Source organism: Aristolochia californica, unplaced genomic scaffold (assembly GCF_029961685.1).
Source record: "Aristolochia californica isolate CCGP_79_NKW_82.1479 unplaced genomic scaffold, dmAriCali1.0.hap1 SCAF_2, whole genome shotgun sequence".
Taxonomy (NCBI): domain Eukaryota; kingdom Viridiplantae; phylum Streptophyta; class Magnoliopsida; order Piperales; family Aristolochiaceae; genus Aristolochia; species Aristolochia californica.
The window spans coordinates 15,173,373-15,192,655 of NW_027181881.1; positions in this window are offsets into that span (position 1 = coordinate 15,173,373).

Genomic DNA, 19,283 nt, shown 5'->3' on the forward strand with positions numbered 1-19,283 from the left:
CATGTTTTATATATGGAAATGCATGCTCGAAACATGTTTAAGATGCAAATGACCTATGTATCCAAACCTTTTAAAGAGAACAACAAATGCTCATTAAATTCTAAAGTGAACATGCGGCAGGATATTTACCAGAGTCAAGCATGCCATTATTTTACCCATTTATAAAAAGCTCACCTAACAATCATAGATGATTGTAAAGTTATTTATCGGTCAATCATAGATGATTCTAACAGGCTATTTTTTTGTTACAAATGACTTATGGATTGGGAGTCAACATTGAGTTAAAAAACCCCCGCCTCCCCCTTTTCCCTATGACTACAAAACCTAATATATGAAAAGTAAAAAGAGTTTACAATCCCTTAAAATTACTAACACTTTTTGGAACTATCTCTCTCTACATTAGTGCATTTCCATTTTAGATGTATGCAGTTTTCTTAAATAAAAACCTGATTTTTCACTTTCCCTTCATCCCGTAAACTATTTGGACAAGATCGTAAATAGATCACAGTAAAATGAAAATTTTAGAGTTAAAGTATGGAAAAAAATTAAAACAATAACAAATGTAAGTAAAGAAAACTTATTCACACACCACGAATGAACACAAAAGTATTGTTATCCAAGTTTGGGAAATTCCACTAGTTCAATCGTAATAGCTTGGAATTTTATAAGAAAGAGATTTCTACACATGTTTTAAAAATGGATATGCATGCTTGAAACATGTTAAAGATGCAAATGACCTATGGATCCACACCTTTTAAAGAGAATTACAAATGATCATTAAATTCTCAAGTGAACGTGCTGTGGGATATTTACCTGAGTCAAACAAGCCATTATTTTGCCTATTTACAAAAAGCTGACCTAACAATCATAGATGCTTGTAAAGTGATTTATAAGTGAATAATGTGTCACGGGTAATATTTTTTAAAGAAATGACTTATAGATTGGGAGTCAACACTCAATTAAAAATCCCTCACCTCCCCCTTTTCTCGATGAATGCAAAACTAATATATAAAAATTAAATAGAGATTACAATCCCTAAAAATTACAGACACTTTTTGGAATTATCTCTCTCTACATTTATGCCAATCCATTTTAGATGTGTGCTTTTTTTTTAAATCAAAACTTGAGTTTTCACTTTCCCTTCATCTCGTAAACAATTTTGACAGGACGACAAATAGATCACTTCAAAATGAAATTTTAGAATTTATGTATGGAAAAAATTTAAAAGAATAACAAATTTAAGTAAAGAAAATTTATTCGCACACCACGAAAGAACGCAAAAGTTTTGTTATCCAAGTTTTTGAAATTCCACAAGTTCAACCCAAATAGTTTGGAATTTTATTTGAAAGAGATTTCTACACATGTTTTAAATATGGATATGCATGCTTGAAACATGTTAAAGATACAAATGGCCTATAGATTCATAACTTTTAAAGTGAACAACAAATGCTCATTAAATTCTCATGTGAATGTGCGATGGGATATTTACTCGAGTTAAACAAGGCATTATTTTGTGCATTTACAAAAAGTTGACCTAAAAATCATAGATGATTTTAAAGCGATTTATCGGTCAATTATGCGTAATGGGATGTATTTTAGAAAGAAATGATTGATGGATTGAGAGTAAACACTCAGTTAAAAATCCGCCACCTTCCCCTTTTCCCGGCAATTGTAAACCTAATATATAAAAATAAAAAGGGTTTACAATCCGTAAAAATTACATACACTTTTTGGAATTATGTCTCTCCTTATTTGAGCATTTCTATTTTAGTTGTCTGATTTTTTCTTAAATAAAAACTTGAGTTTTTTCTTTCCCTTCATCTCGTAAACAATTTTGACAAGATTGCAAATAGATCACAACAAAATGAAAATTTTAGAATTATGTATGGAAAATTTTTAAAACAATAACAAATGTAAGTAAAGAAAATTTATTCACACACCATGAATGACACAAATGTTTGGCTATCCAAGTTTGGGAAATTCCACTAATTCAACCCTAATAGCTTGGAATTTTATAAGAAATAGATTTCTACACATGTTTTAAATCTAGATATGCATGCTTGAAACATGTTAACGATGCAAATGACCTATGGGTACAAACCTTTTAAAGAGACCAACAAATGCTCATTAAATTCTCAAGTAAACATGCGATGGGATATTTACCTGAGTCAAACAAGGCATTATTTTGCCCATTTACAAAAAGTTGACCTAACGATCATAGATGTTAGTAAAGTGATTTATTGGCGAATTATGCATAATGGCCTATATTTTGGTAAGAAACGACTTATGGATTGGGAGTCAACACTCAGTTAAAAATCCCCTGGCTCTCCCTTTTCCCGACGATTTTAAAAATTAATATTTAAAAACTAAAAAGAGTTGACAATCCCTAAAAATTACAGACACTTTTTTGAATTATCTCTCTCTACATTTGTGCATTTCCATTTTAGATGTATACTTTTTTCTTAAATTAAAACTTGAGTTTTCACTTTCCCTTCATCTCGTAAACAATTTTGACAAGATGGCAAATATATCACAACAAAATGAAAATTTTAGAGTTTATGCATGTAAATTTTTTTTTAAAAAATAGCAAATGTAAGTAAACAAAATTTATTCACACACCACAAATAAACACAAAAGATTTGTTATCCAAGTTTGGGAAATTCCACTAGTTCAACCCTAATATCTTGAAATTTTATAAGAAAGAGATTTCTACACATGTTTTACATATGGATATGCATGCTTGAAACATGTTTAAAATGCAAATGACCTATGGATCCAAACCTTTTAAAGAGAACCAATGCTCATTAAATTCTCAAGTGAACGTGCGGCAGGATATTTACCTGAGTCAAACATGCCATTATTTTTCCCATTTATAAAAAGCTGACCTAACAATCATAGATGATTGTAAAGTGATTTATCAGTCGATCATGCTTAACGGGCTATATTTTTGTAAGATATGACTTATGGATTGTGAGTCAACACTGAGTTAAGAATCCCCCGCCTCCCCCTTTTCCCGACAATTGCAAAACCTAATATATAAAAACTAAAAAGAGTTTACAATCCCTTAAAATTACAGACATTTTTTGGAATTATCTCTCTCTACATTAGTGTATTTCCATTTTAGATGTATGCTTTTTTCTTAAATCAAAACTTGAGTTTTCACTTTCCCATCAACTTGTAAACTATTTTTACAAGATGGCAAATACTTCACAACAAAATGAAAATTTTAGAGTTAAAGTATGGAAAAAATTTAAAAAAATAGCAAATGTAAGTAAAGAAACTATATTCACACAACAAATGAACACAAAAGTATTGTTATCCAAGTTTGGGAAATTCCACTACTTCAACCCTAATAGCATGGAATTTTATAAGAAAGAGATTTCTACACATGTTTTAAATATGGATATGCATGCTTGAAACAAGGTAAAGATGCAAATGACCTATGGATCCAAACCTTTTATAGAGACCAACAAATGCTCATTAAATTTTCTAGTCAAAATGCAATGGGATATTTACCCAAGTCAAACAAGCCATTACTTTTCCCTTTTACAAAAACCTGACCTAATGATCATAGATGATTGTAAAGTGATTTATCGGTTAATCATGCGTAACGGGTTATATTTTTGTTAGAAACGACTTATGGATTGGGAATCAGCACTCAGTTAAAAATCCCCAGCTCTCCCTTTTCCCTAAAATTGCAAAACCTAATGTCTAAAAACTAAAAAGAGTTGACAATCTTTAAAAATTACAGACACTTTTTTGAATTATCTCTCTCTACATTTGTGCATTTCCATTTTAGATGTATACTTTTTATTAAATCCAAACTTGACTTTTCACTTTTCCTTCATCTCGTAAACAATTTTGACAAGATGGCAAATAGATCACAACAAAATGAAAATTTAATAGTTTATGTATGGAAAAAAATTTAAAACAACAACAAATGTAAGTAAAGAAAATTTATTCACACACCACAAATGAACACCCAAGTTTTGTTATCCAAGTTTGGGAAATTCCACTAGTTCAACCCTAATAGCTTGGAATTTTAAAAGAGAGATTTCTACACATGTTTTACATATGGATATGCTGCTTGAAACATGTATAAGATGCAAATGACGTATGGATCCAAACCTTTTAAAGACAATAAAAAAAGCTCATTAAATTCTCAAGTGAATGTGCGGTGGGATATTTACAAGATTCAAACAAGCCATTATTTTGCCTATTTACAAAAAGCTGATCTAACAATCAAAGGTGATTTTAAAGTGATTTATCGGTAAATCATGCCCAACGTGCTATATTTCCGTAAGAAATGAATTATGGATTCGGAGTCAACACTCAGTTAATAATCCCCGCCTCCCCCTTTTCTCCACGATAGCAAAACCTAATATATAAAAACTAATAAGAGTTTAGAATCCCTAAAAATTACTTACACTTTTGGGAATTATCTCTCTCTAAATTAGTGCATTTCCATTTTAGATGTATGCTTTTTTCTTAAATCAAAACTTGAGTATTCATTTTCCCATCATCTTGTAAACAATATTGACAAGATGGCAACTAGTTCTCAACTAAATGAAAATTTTAGAGTTTATGTATGGAAAATATTTAAAACAATAACAAATGGATGTAAAGAAAATTTATTAACACAACAAATGAACACGAAAGTTTTGTTATCCAAGTTTTGGAAATTCCACTAGTTCAACCCTAATAGCTTGGAATTTTATAAGAAAGAGATTTCTACACATGTTTTAAAAATGGATATGCATGCTTGAAACATGTTAAAGATGCAAATGACCTATGAATCCAACCCTGTTAAAGAGAATAACAAATGCTCATTAAATACTTAAGTAAACGTGAGGTGGGATATTTACAAGAGTCAAACTAGCCATTATTTTGCCTATTTACAAAAATTTGACCTAACAATGATAGATGATTGTAAAGTAATTTATCGGTCAATCATGCGTAACGGGCTATATTTTATAAAGAAATGACTTGTGGATTGGGAGTGAACACTCAGTTAAAAATCCCCCTCCCCCTGTCCCCCTTTTCCTGACGAATGCAAAACCTAATATATAAAAATTAAAAATAGTTTACAAACCGTAAAAATTACAAACACTTTTTGGAATTATCTCTCTCTACATTTGTGCATTTCCATTTTAGATGTATGTTTTTTTCTTAAATCAAAACTTGAGTTTTCACTTTCCCTTCATCTCGTAAACAATTTTGACAAGATGGCAAATAGAGAACGACAAAATGAAAATTTTAGAGTTTTTTGTTATCCAAGTTTGGGAAATTCCACTAGTTTAACTCTAATAGCTTGGAATTTTATAAGAAAGAGTTTCTACACATTTTTTTAAAATGGATATGAATGGTTGTAACATGTTAAATATGCAAATTACCTATGGATAAAAACATTTTAAAGAGAATAAAAAATGCTAATTAAATTCTCAAGTGAACGTCCGATGGGATATTTACCCAAGTCAAACAACCCATTATTTTGCCCACTTACAAAAAGTTGACCTAACAATCATTGATGATGGTAAATTGATTTATCGGTCATTCATGTGTAACAGGCTATATTTTTGTAAGAAATAACTTATGGATTGGGAGTCAACACAAAGTTAAAAATCCTCTGCATCCCCCTTTTTCCCGATGATTGATAAACCTAATATATAAAAACTAAAAAGAGTTTACTATAGGAAGAGAAGCTTTGACACCAAAGTAGAAGAAGTACAAGAAAGAGGTACTTTATTTCATATATTGTGAATAAGTTCATTGAGATCAATAACTTTTTTTAATTAGAGTACATGAACCTCTATTTTATAGTAGAGGAGGATGTAGAGTCCTTATACAACTTATCATTCAATCCTAATTACATTACAACTCTAACTTTTCAATTTAAGTAGGTCTATCTAAACAACTAGAAGACTAACTTGAGTAGAACTAGGAGTCCATCTTGATCTTCCAACTAAATAAGGATGCCAGTTCATGGTAATCATTGTGGGTCCTACTTCTTATGGGCTTGGGCCCATCTTGTGGGCCTTCCTTGGTCATGTGGCTTATCTTATAATAATCTTAGATACGTGGGCTTTCCTTCTCATGTGGGCTTTAACTTACCTTTCAACACTCCCCCTCAAGTTGGGGGTGAGAGAACAACATGAACTCCCAGCTTGCTCCAAATAATGTATAAAATATTTTTTTATAAAATGGCACATCTTCCAATACTTCCCCTCACGCTGTTGAGTCCTTCCATGAGGCCGTGCGGCATTATAAGTGAGAGTAAAAATCACTCCTAGCCGGTAAGCCATTGCTTCATACTCCAGTCCTAATGCTGGATGTAGGGCACACTCTAACTGCTATCGGTAGTGTGTCTATCGGCATTGCTCTGAAGTGTCCACCAGAGTGTCCCTCCACAGAACAACGACTCTCAAGTGGTAGGAGACATAAAATCCATTACAAGGGGGGGATAACATAGATGTAATAACAAGTTTCTCTGTCATGGTTTCCCAATGTGATATATAACACGAAAGAGAACCCAAGAAATAATGTCCCCAAAGAGACATAATAGCAGCAATTGTATATAACACAACCATCTTCCAACACATATAACACGAACCAAATAATAAACTTTGCAAAAGAACCCATGAAATAATCTGATATAAAAATATCTTCTTTGATGCACAAGATTCATCTTTTCTTCTCCCCCTTTCTTGAATATTTCTGTCACATAAACTTATTCACAACATATGAAATAAAGTACTTCTTTCTTGTACTTCTTCTACTTCTCCCCCTCAAGCTGGGAGGTAATGGCAGTGATCCCAGCTTGAACCAAATAACATAAATGTAATAATAATCTCCTCCATCATGGTGTCCCAAAGGATAAGTACGAAATTGGACACGAACTCTCAAAAGGTAAAAAATGGGTGATGACACATAAGTCGAAACCAAACTCGAAGGATTTCGACCGAATATAGTGACAATAATCACAAGAGTGGGTAATGTCTATCATTCACAAGATGGCAATAAAAAGACCCACGAGTACCAATAAGAAGTCTCAATGGACTTAATCACCCATATGAATAAAAGGGACAACCAAAGCAATGCTTTAAAGAGGGTTGGCCAATAAGGGTAAGTGAGAGTCAAATAAAGAATGAAGGCTTCCAAAGGGTAATGGGTAATGGGTAAAGAGGAATATACAATGCTAGGGCCACCATGTGATTTATTTTTCTAAGAAATTCAAATTTTGCATCAAACGAACCAATGCCAATGACAATCAGCAAATAATGAACCCAAGGCAAGCAACCGAGGAGTTCTTCTTAAAAAATAATGTCTCAATCAAAGAGAAATAATAACAACAATGGAAATAAGCCAATGCCTAGACAACATGCATCATATATGCAGTTGTAGTATCGGATAACCGGTAAATAATAGAAGTCCTTAAAGAGTAATAAGGACATATGAAATAGTCTGCAACGAATCCATTAGTAAATAAGGAAGTTGCAACAAATTCAGGTAATAATCCAAAGTAATAATCCAGCCTGAGAAAAAAAACCGAATTATGCCGAGATAAATATCACACTAATATAGCCGAGTCGCGGAAGAAAGATATATGAAACTCGCGACCCGGACCCATATAACTGAGGCAATAGAACAAGTGGGTCAAGTCGGATTGACCTTGACCGAGTTGGCTCGAGTTAAGCCAGCAAAATCTGGTGCGGCTCGGTAAACTGGTGCGGCTCTGTAAACTGGTGCTACTCGACAGCATCTAGACGGACATCTCGGTTCGCTAACTTAGAAATCTGATTTTTCATGATCTTCCTTCGGTAAAGTGGAACGACAGTAAACCAGAGGGAAAGATCGTCGCGATGCCAGTTGTGGGAAATATTTCTCGGAAAGGAAAATCAATAGCGCCTGAAATAAATCATTGGTAGATAGACGCCTTCGTCTTCCTCCCCGCAGTGCCGGTGGTTGCAGACAGTCAGCGTCGCGGCAAGATGACTCGGCGGAGTCTGGGTTCGTCTTCTCCGACACGGCAACCGGACTGAGATTCTCACAAATCCGAGAGATTATTTTTCTCAAATGGAAACAGAGCCCCTGCTCAACCTCCTGGCCGAACACGGGAGAGAAATCAGCAGAGGTTGAGGAGCCCCTGCTCTAATAAGGGGGTTCTGTACTACGGCACCGGCTGGCTGGGGACAGTCAACGTTGTGGCTGTCAAGTCGAATGGTGGCGACGGTGAAGAGAGCGTCAACGGTGGCTGTAGTTTTTTAACGGCCATGGGCGGCAGCGTCGGGAGAGAGGATGATACGGTCTGGGTTGACCCGGATTAACTCGTAACTGTCCTGGTTGGCCAGAATAGGCTTGGCACGGATTTAATTGGCGCTTCCAAACTTAGGAAGAAATATTGATTCGGTAACTATTTTTCTTCCCCATAGCGCCAAACAAAACCAGAGAGCGATGAACGATAGAAAATAGCAACGAGCAGCGAAAATCCAGGAAAGGCAATCACGATCTTCGAATTTGTAACTCAGTATGGAAATGCAGGCGGCAACAGAAAAATAGAGATGGCAATGAGAGGAGTTTCCGAAATCTTCTGTTAACTAGATTAACATCAGAGAGCCGACCTTCTTCCCCAATCGCTTTCGAACAAAGCGGGACTCAGATAAGAAAATATTAAAACAGTATGGAATGACGCCGAAACTTCCGCAGGCAACAGTGGTAGCAGTGATATCCCGAAAAAGCAGCAACGAAATAAAAACTTAGTAAACTTTATGATCGATGATAAACTCTCGTCAGCGGAAGAACAATGATAAACAGAGTCTGAAACATAAATAAGATCCCGATCTCAGTGCACTGTCTTCCGTGCAGTGCCAAATGATTTGTGCCCATAATAGTCTATTACCAATGGAACCAATAACAAAAAGATTATCCTGGCAACAAAACCAGTAAAATTAAGAACTCGCCACCAACAACAGTAACTCGCCAGAAATATGAAAAACTCAGCAACAGAAAGGGACTTACATTAATGACAAAAAATAAAATAGAAATATGAAATAAATAAATAAATGATTGGGTTTTTTCCAATCCTGAAAACCATAGATGCGAGTCCTGAAAATCAATGCTCTGATACCATGTTGATTTTTAGGACTCCATGATTTAAGTCATGGAGGAAAATGACAGCGACACAATTAGGAGAAAACTAGAGGTTATGGACTCGATCCAAACCCTCCCCCATAAGGTATATTTATAGATATCAAAATTATCAATATTACAAATATACCCTTCACCCTAATAAGAGTGAAGAAGAGACAGAAAACGTAAATTAATTACATGAGTGCCACCCTAATTACATCATATATTCCAACATAGAGTTTAAGTATGGAAAAAATTTAAAACAATAACAAATGTAAGTAAAGAAAATTTATTCACACACCACGAATGAACACAAAATTTTTGTTATCCAAGTTTGGGAAATTCCACTAGTTCAACCTGAATGGCTTGGAATTTTAGAAGAAAGAGATTTCTACACGTGTTTTACATATGGATATGCATGCTTGAAACATGTTAACGATGCAAATGACCTATGGATCCAAACCTTTTAAAGAGTATAACAAATGCTCATTAAATTCTCAAGTGAACGTGTGATGAGATATTTACACGAGTCAAACAAAACATTATTTTGCCCATTTAGAAAAAGCTGACCTAATAATCATAGATGATTGTAAAGTGATTTAACGGTCAATCATGCATAAAATGCTATATTTTTGTAAGAAACGACTTATGGATTGAGAGTCAACACTCAGTTAATAATCCCCTGCCTCCCCCTTTTCTCTACGATTGCAAAACCTAATATATAAAAACTAATAAGAGTTTACAATCCCTAAAAATTACTGACACTTTTTGGAATTATCTCTCTCTACATTTGTGCATTTCCATTTTAGATGTATGTTTTTTTCTTAAATCAAAACTTGAAATTTCTCATTCCCTTCATCTCGTAAACAATTTTGACAACATGGCAAATAGATCAAAACGAAAGTAAAATTTTAGAGTTTATGTCTGGAAAAAATTTAAAACAATAACAAATGTAAGTAAAGAAAATATATTCACACATAACGAATGAAGAGAAAAGTTTTGATATGCAAGTTTGGGAAATTCCACTATTTCAACCCTAATAACTTGGAATTTTATAAGAAAGGGATTCTTACGCATCTTTTAAATATGGATATGGATGCTTGAAACATATTAAAGATGCAAATGACCTATGGATCCAAACCTTTCAAAGAAAACAACAAATGCTCATTAATTTCTCAAGTGATCGTGCGGTGGGATATTTACCCGAGTCAAACAAGCCATTATTTTGCCCATTTATGAAAAGTTGACCTAACAATCATAGATGATTGTAAAGTGATTTATCGGTCAATCATGCGTAACGGGCTATATTTTTGTTGGAAATGACTTATGGATTGGGAGTCAACACTTAATTTAAAATCCTCTACCTCCCCTTTTCCCGCCGATAGCCAAACCTAATATATAAAAACTAAAAGAAGTTTCCAATCACTCAAAATTACAGACACTTTTTGGAATTATCTCTCGCTATACTAGTGTGCTTTTCCATTTAGATGTTTACATTTTTCTTAAATAAAAACTTGAGTTTTCACTTTTCCTTCTTCTAGCAAATTTTATTGACATGATGGCCAATACATCACAATAAAATAAAAATTTTAGAGTTTATGTATGGAAAAAAATTAAAACAATAACAAATGTAAGAAAAGAAAGTTTATTCACACACCACAAATGAACACAAAAGTTTTGTTATCCAAGTTTGGAAAATTCCATTAGTTCAAACCAAATAGCAAGGAATTTTATAAGAAAAAGATTTCTCCACGTGTTTTAAATATGGATATGCATGCTTGAAACATGTTAAAGATGCAACTGACCTATGGATCAAAATATTATAAAGAGAACAACAAATGCTCATTAAATTCTCAACTGAACGTGCAGTGGGATATTTACCCAATTCAAACAACCATTATTTTGCCCATTTACAAAAAAACTGACCTAACAATCATAGATCATTGTAAAGTGATTCATCGGCCAATCATGCGTAATGGGCATTATTTTTGTAAGAAATGACTTATGGATTGGGAGTCAACCATCAGTTAAAAATCGCCCGCCACCCCCATTTCACAACGATTGCAAAACTTAATAGAAGAAAAATAAAAAGAGTTTTCAATCCCTTAAAATTAAAAAAAAATTGGAATTATCTATCTCTACATTTGTGCATTTCCATTTTAGATGTATGGGTTTTTCTTAAATCAAAACTTGAGTTTTCACTTTCCCTTCATCTCGTATATAATTTTGACATGATGGCAAATAGATCACAACAAAATGAAAATTTTAGAGTTTATGTATGGAAAAAATTTAAAACAATAACAAATGTAAGTAAAGAAAATTTATTCACACACCACAAATGAACACAAAAGTTTTGTTATCCAAGTTTGGGTAATTTCACTACTTCAACCCTAATCGCTTGGAATTTTATAAGAAAGAGATTTCTACACATGTTTTAAATATGGGTATACATGCTTCAAACATGTTAATGTTGAGAATGACCTATGGATCCAAACCTTTTAAAGAGAATAACAAATGCTCATTAAATTCTCAAATGAACGTGCAGTGGGATATTTAACTGAGTCAAACAAGCCATTATTTTGCCCTTTTAAAAAAAGTTGACTTAACAATCATAGTTGATTATAAAGTGATTTATCAGTCAATCATGGGTAACAATCTATTTTTTTTTTAAGAAATGACTTATGGATTGGGAGTCAACACTCAGTTAAAAATCAACCGCCTCCCCCTTTTTCACTATAATTGCAAAATCAAATATATAAAAACAAAAAAGAGTTTACAATCCCTAAAAAGTACAGGCACTTTTTTTAATTATCTCTCTGTACATTTGTGCATTTCCATTTTAGATGTATACTATTTTCATAAATCCAAACTTGAGTTTTCACTTTCCTTTTATGTCGTAAACAAATTTGACAAGATGACAAATAGATCACAACAAAATGAAAATTTTAGAGTTTATGTGTGGAAAAAATTTAAAACAATAACAAATGAAAGTAAAGAAAATTTATTCACACACCACAAATGAACACAAAAGTTTTGTTATCCAAGTTTGGGAAATTCCTCTAGTTCAACCCTAATAGTTTATAATTTTATAAGAAAGAGAATTCTACACAAGTTTTAAATATGGATATGCTTGCTTGAAACATGTTAAAGATGCAAATGACCGATGGGTCCAATCCTTTTAAAGAGAATAAAAAATGCTCATTAAATTCTCAAGTGAACTTGCGGTGGGATATTTACCCGAGTCAAACAAGCCATTATTTTTCCCATTTACAAAAACCTGACCTAAAAATTATAGATGATTGTAAAGTAATTTAATGGTCAATCATACGTAACGGGCTATTTTTTGTTAGAAATGACTTATGGATTGGGAGTCAACACTCCGTTAAAAATACCCCGCCTCCCCTTTTTCCCGACGATTGCAAAAAGTGTTTACAATCCCAAAAAAATACAGAGACGTTTTGGAATTATTTCTCACTACATTTGTGGATTTCCATTTTAGATGTATGTTTTTTTCTTAAATCAAAACTTGTGTTTTTTCTTTCCCTTCTTCTCTTAAACAATTTTGACAAGATGGCAAATAGATCACAACAAAATGAAAATTTTAGAGTTTATTTATGGAAAAAATTTAAAACAATATCAAATGTAAGTAAAGAAATTTTTTTCACAAACCACAAATGTGTTGAATTTAGGATCCTTGTTCCATAATCATGAGCAAAAGAGAGAAGAAAGAAAAAGGGAGAAATGGGGGGAAGACCTCTCGAGTAGAGTAGAAATAATTAAAGGGGAAAGGATGAGTTGCTCCAAGCAAGGAGAGGGAGAGAGAGAACCAAACTCGGGATTGAATGTGTTGCTTGATTAATTCTGAATTATAGCCTCTCTATTTATAGGAGAGGAGGAGGTAGAGTCTTCGTACAAATTGTCATTCAATCCTAATTACATTCTAACTTCAAAATAAGCAAGTCTCAAAATAGGTAAGTCTCAATATAAATAAGTCTATTCAAACTAGGACTCCTAGAAGACTAGGAGTTTTTTATTATCCACGTGAATATAAGGGATAAACCAACTCTTGGCCTTATCCTAGTGGGCTCCTCATGATTTTCCAGCACACCTTGATAATTGTGCCAACTCGTGAGATCTTGTGGGCCCCACTTGATCTTCAAGTCTTCTAAATCAACTCCGCTTGTGCTTCTTGATTTCTTTACTTGAGCTTGCTTTGGGAGAGGACACTTATTGGTGTCCCAAGTCCTCTAGGACTCTTCTTGTTGAAATACATCCTCATGATGGGTCCCACCAGCTCGATCATCATGGTGGGCCCCACATTGTAACACTCCCCCTCAAGCTGGGGGTGAGAAGAGTCATAAACACCCAACTTGCCGCTTATAGTAGACATGATCTTGTGAGTGACTGGTTTGGTGAGGATGCCTGCAACTTGATTTTGTGATGAGATGTGCTTCAGGGATAAGAGACCAGCTTCGAATTTTTCTCGTATAAAGTGGCAATCAACTTCAATGTGCTTTGTCCTCTCATAGAAGACTAGATTCGATATAGATCCATTGGAGCTTCTTTATAAAATCCCAATTCAGTGAGAAGGGAACTTATCCATAAAATTTCACTTACAGTGTGTGCCATGGCTCTGTATTCTGCTTCTGCACTGGATCGTGCTACCACATTATGTATTTTGCTTTTCCATGTAACCAGATTTCCTCTAGCCATCGTGTAAAACCCAGAAGTAGATTTTCTTTCATCTGGGGATCCAGCCCAGTCTACATCTGTGAATCCCTCAATGTTGAAGTGTCCATGTTTTTTTTTATAGAGGAGCCCCTTTTAGATAACGTATTATCCTCTCAAGTGCTTGCCAATGACCAAATTGTGGTTTGTGCATGTACTGACTGTCCACACTTACTGCATATGAAATATCTGGCCCGTTACACATAGGTAAATAAGACACCCTATTAACCTTTGATATTTTCCAATGTCCACGTCTTCTCCAGTGCCTCCCCAAAACTTTGTATTTGCATCTATTGGAGTGTCTACCGGTTTACATCCCAACATACCTGTTTCTTCTAGTAGATCGAGGGCATATTTTCTTTGGGATAGAATAATCCCATGTCTGGATTGTAAGACCTCAATACCCAAAAAGTATTTCAGTAATCCAAGATCCTTTGTCTTGAATTCAGCCCATATTTTTTATTTTATTTTTTGAATGCCCTCAGAGTCACTTCCAGTTAAAATAATATCATCAACATAAACAGCTAGAATCACCTTACCTCTTGTTGTGTTCTCAATAAATACTGAGTGGTCTACATAGCATCTATAAAAACTTTCATGTATGTTGGCTTGACTAAAATTTTCAAACCATGCCCGTGGGGATTGCTTTAGCCCATATAGAGATTTTTTAAGGCGACATACGGACTCCCCCTCAACCACATATCCAGGTGGTTGTTGCATATAAATTTTTTCTTTTATATCGCCATTGAGAAAGTCGTTTTTGACATCCAGTTGATATATTGGCTATGATGAATTAGCTTTAAAGGATAATATTATACGTACCGATGTCATTTTTGCCACTGGAGAGAATGTCTCATCATAATCAATGTCATAGCATTGAGTGTATCCTTTAGCAACCAGTCGAGCTTTCAGTCGTGCAATAGTCCCATCCAAATTATGTTTAATTGTATAAACCCACTTGCAACCAACGGATTTTTTGTCTGTAGGTAGAGGAACCAGTGACCATGTATGATTCTCATTGAGTGCCTTCATTTCTTCATCCATTGCTTCCTTCCACCCTGGATGTTGTAGAGCCTCCTGATATGACTATGGAATAGAAATGGAGGAAATAGAAGAAAGAAACTGACAACATAAAGGTGAAAGGCGATGATGAGACACAAAATTGGAAATAGGATGAGAAGTAGAAGGTTGAGTGCATGAACGAGGTTCTTCTCTGATAGCAATAGGGCGAGTATCAAATTGAGGACCAAAAACGACTGGTGATGAAGAACTTACCTCTAGTGGATCCGACAACTCGGCAGGTGTGGTGTCGGCCATTGTCTCTGGGGGCTGATCAATCTCTGTATCATGAGGCACAACCGGTCTAGGAGAATTTGGTACTGATGACATACCCGGTGGAGCGTTGTCAGAATAATATGATGAGTCTTCAAAGAATGTTACATCCCTGGACACAAATAAACGTTGCAAAGAGGGACTATAACAAACATAACCCTTCTGTGTAAGAGAGTATCCCAAAAAGATACATTTTAGAGATTTTGGGTCAAGTTTTCTGTGTCTAGGCAAAGTATTATGGACAAAACATTGAGCCCCCCTTGTTCATGACCTCCACCAATCACCTTCTTCGTGATAAGATCCTGAATAACACATGAAGTAGGTGAGAAGGTGACCGAGCAATTAAATTTTTTTGTAAGCTGACTCATTGAGAGTAAGTTTAAAGGAAAAGAAGGAACAAAAACAATATCATTGAGCGGAAGTGATAGGGTGACAGAAGTGGAACCTTTTCCTTGAACTTTTGTTTGTGAACCGTCAGCTATGATAACAAACTTGTCGGAAAGAGTCAGAGATAAGGAATGTAATAAAGTTTTGTTCCTGTAAGATGCTCGGAGGCTCCTGAATCAATTATCCAGGATGAAGAGGAGGAAAATAGCATATCTGAAGCAGTAGTGGCAGCAGTAATAATACTGCTGAGGGGAAGACCCTAGCATGATCTTTATCTTATGAAATAATTCATAATCTTCATCAATAATACTTTTTTGTGCAGCTGGGGGATTGTTTTCTTATGGATCACTTATGAGGGCTTGATTAGCCCTTGTCGATTCTGACTTGTCATTCGCTTTGTAGCATATTTCTTTATTGTGGCCATATCTACCACAGCAAGTGCATGACCTATAACGGCACTGGTCTATATTGTGGCCCCAAAATTTACAATGAGTACATTTAATATCATCCGTTCGGCCAGCACTATAACCTCTTCTTTTTCTCATATTCTCATCAGCCACGATAGGCTCTTCTTTTTCAAAAAAACTTCAAATAATTTCACCAAGTAGCACTTCTTCAATCAACTCGGTATATGTAAGTATAGCATCAATGCTAATTATATTTTTTTTCCAGAAAACTACTCATAAGAGGCTCAATAGAAATCTTCAATATCAGGGAAAACTTATCCCAGGAAAAAATTTATGTGGTGACACAAAACAATTGGCATAAATTCGGATTTTTCAATACAATAGAATACCAGCATGACCTTTGATTCTTCCAATCTGAATATATCTTTCAATATAGACCAGATTGACATGAAATTTTTTCCTTATATAAGTAAAATTAAATAAATTTAATCCAATTATAACATATCTTCATAAAATATAATTATCAAGAGATAAATAATCTGATAGAATTCGGTCTCTGTCGTCTGGCCGAACTAAGTTCTATTTCTCCTGTTTTTCCAGAACGACCATAGACTCTTCCAAAATAAATATCTCCTTATAAAAACATCATACCGAGAATTGGTTGAATAGGTCAGAAAATATACTTACATATATTTATTTTGATATATATTTCTTCATATAAAGTCTAGTTCTTGATAGAAAAAAATACCTCGGAATCGGAAGATTGCTGCTGCTGCTCGAACCTTTTTGTAATCTGACCTTCGCTCATTCAAATATCGATATCTCTCTGTAGATAACTCCGATTGGAACAAATAATTCTTCTTTGGAAAGTAGACATAAATATATTTCTGCCAATATATAATTTTTAATATGAAAAATTCCGTACATCTTCCTTCACAAGAGCCTTCTTTGAGTGGTGTTGATCATCACTTTTCTAGAGCAATCTTTTGTCGAGGGATCCTAAATATGTTGCTCTGATACCATGTTGAATTTAGGATCCATTTTCCACAATCACGAGCAAAAGAAAGAAAAAAAGTTTACAATCCCTTAAAATTACAGACACTTTTTGGAATTATATCTCTCTCCATTAGTGCATTTCCATTTTAGATGTATGTTTTTTTCTTAAATAAAAAGTTGAGTTTTCACTTTCCCTTCATCTCGTAAACAATTTTGACAAGATGGGAAATAGATCACAACAAAATGAAAATTTCAGAGTTTAGGTATGAAAAAAAATTAAAACAATAAAAAATGTAAGTAACGAAAATTTATTCACACACCACAAATGAACACAAAAGTTTTGTTATCCAAGTTTGGGAAATTCCACTAGTTCAACCCTAATAGCTTGGTATTTTATGAAAAAGAGATTTCTACACTTGTTTTAAAAATGGATATGCATGATTGAAACATGATAAAGATGCAAATGACCTATGGATCAATATATTTTAAATAGAATAAAAAATACTTATTAAATTCTCAAGTGAACGTGCGGTGGGATATTAACCCGAGTCAAACAAGCCCTTATTTTGACCATTTAGAAAAAGCTGACTAAACACTAATAGATGATTGTAAAGTGATTTATTGGTCAATCATACGTAACGGGCTATATTTTTGTAAGAAATGACTTATGAATTGGTAGTCAACACTCAATTAAAAATTCCCGCCTTCCCCTTTTTTCGACGATAGCAAAACCTAAAATATATAAACAAAAAAGAGCCTACAATCCCTTAAAATTACAGACACTTTTTTGAATTATCTCTATCTACTTTAGTAAATTTCCATTTTAGATGTATGCTTTTTTCGTAAATGAAAAGTTGAGTTTTCACTTTCCCTTCATCTCGGAAACAATTTTGACAAGATGGAAAAAAAGATCACAACAAAAGGAAAATTTTAGAGTTTATGAATGGAAAAAATTTATCACAATAACAAATGTAAGTAAAGGATATTTATTCAAACACCACAAACGAACACAAAGGTTTTGTTATCCAAGTTTGTGAAATTACACTAGTTCAACCCTCATAGCTTTGAATTTTATAAGAAAGAGATTTCTACACATGTTTTAAAAACTGATATGCATGCTTGAAACATGTTAAAGATGCAAATGACCTATTTATCCAACCTTTTAAAGACAATAAAAAATGCTCATTATTTTCTCAAGTGAATGTGCGATGGGATATTTACTCGGGTAAAACTAGCCATTATTTTTCCCAGATATAAAAAGTTGACCTACAATTCCTAGATGATTGTAAAGTGATTTATCGGTCAATCATGCGTAACGGGCTATATATTAGTAAGAAATGACTTATGGATTGGGAGTCAACACTTAGTTAAAAATCCCTCACCTCCACGTCTTCCCGAAGATTGCAAAACCTAATATATAAAAACTAAAAAAAGTCCACAATCCCTTAAAATTACAAACACGTTTTTGGAATTATCTCTCTACATTAGTGCAGTTCCATTTTAGATATTTGCTTTTTTCTTAAATAAAAAGTTGAGTTGTCACTTTCCCTGCATCTCGTAATCATTTTTGACAAGATGGAAAATAGATGACAACAAAATGAAAATTTCAGAGTTTATGGATAGAAAAAATTAAAAAAATAACAAATGTAAGTAAAGAAATTTTATTCACACACCACAAATGAACAAAAGTTTTGTTATCCAAGTTTTGGAAATTCCACTAATTCAACCCTAATAGCATGGTATTTTATAAAAAATAAATTTCTACAGATGTTTTAAAAATGCATATGCATGAAACATGTTAAAGATGCAAATGACCTATGGATCCAAACCTTTTAAACAGAATAAAAAATACTACTCATTAAATTCCCAAGTGATCGTGCAGTGGGATATTTACCCTAGTCAAACAAGCCCTTATTTTGCCCATTTAGAAAAAGTTGACCTAACAATAATAGATGATTTTAAAGTGATTTATTGGTCAATCATGCGTAACGGGCTATATTTTTTTAAGAAATGACTCATGGATTGGTAGTAAACACTCAGTTGAAAATTCCCGGCCTCCCCCTTTTCCCGACGAATGCAAAACCTAATATATAAAAAATAAAAAATTTTTATAATCCCTTAAAATTTAAGACACTTTTGGGAATTATCTCTCTCTACATTACTGCATTACCATTTTAGATGTATTCTTTTTTCTTAAATGAAAAGTTGAGTTTTCACTTTCCCTTCATCTCATAAACAATTTTGGCAAAGATGAAAAATAGATCACAACAAAAGGAAAATTTTAGAGTTTATGAATGGAAAAAATTT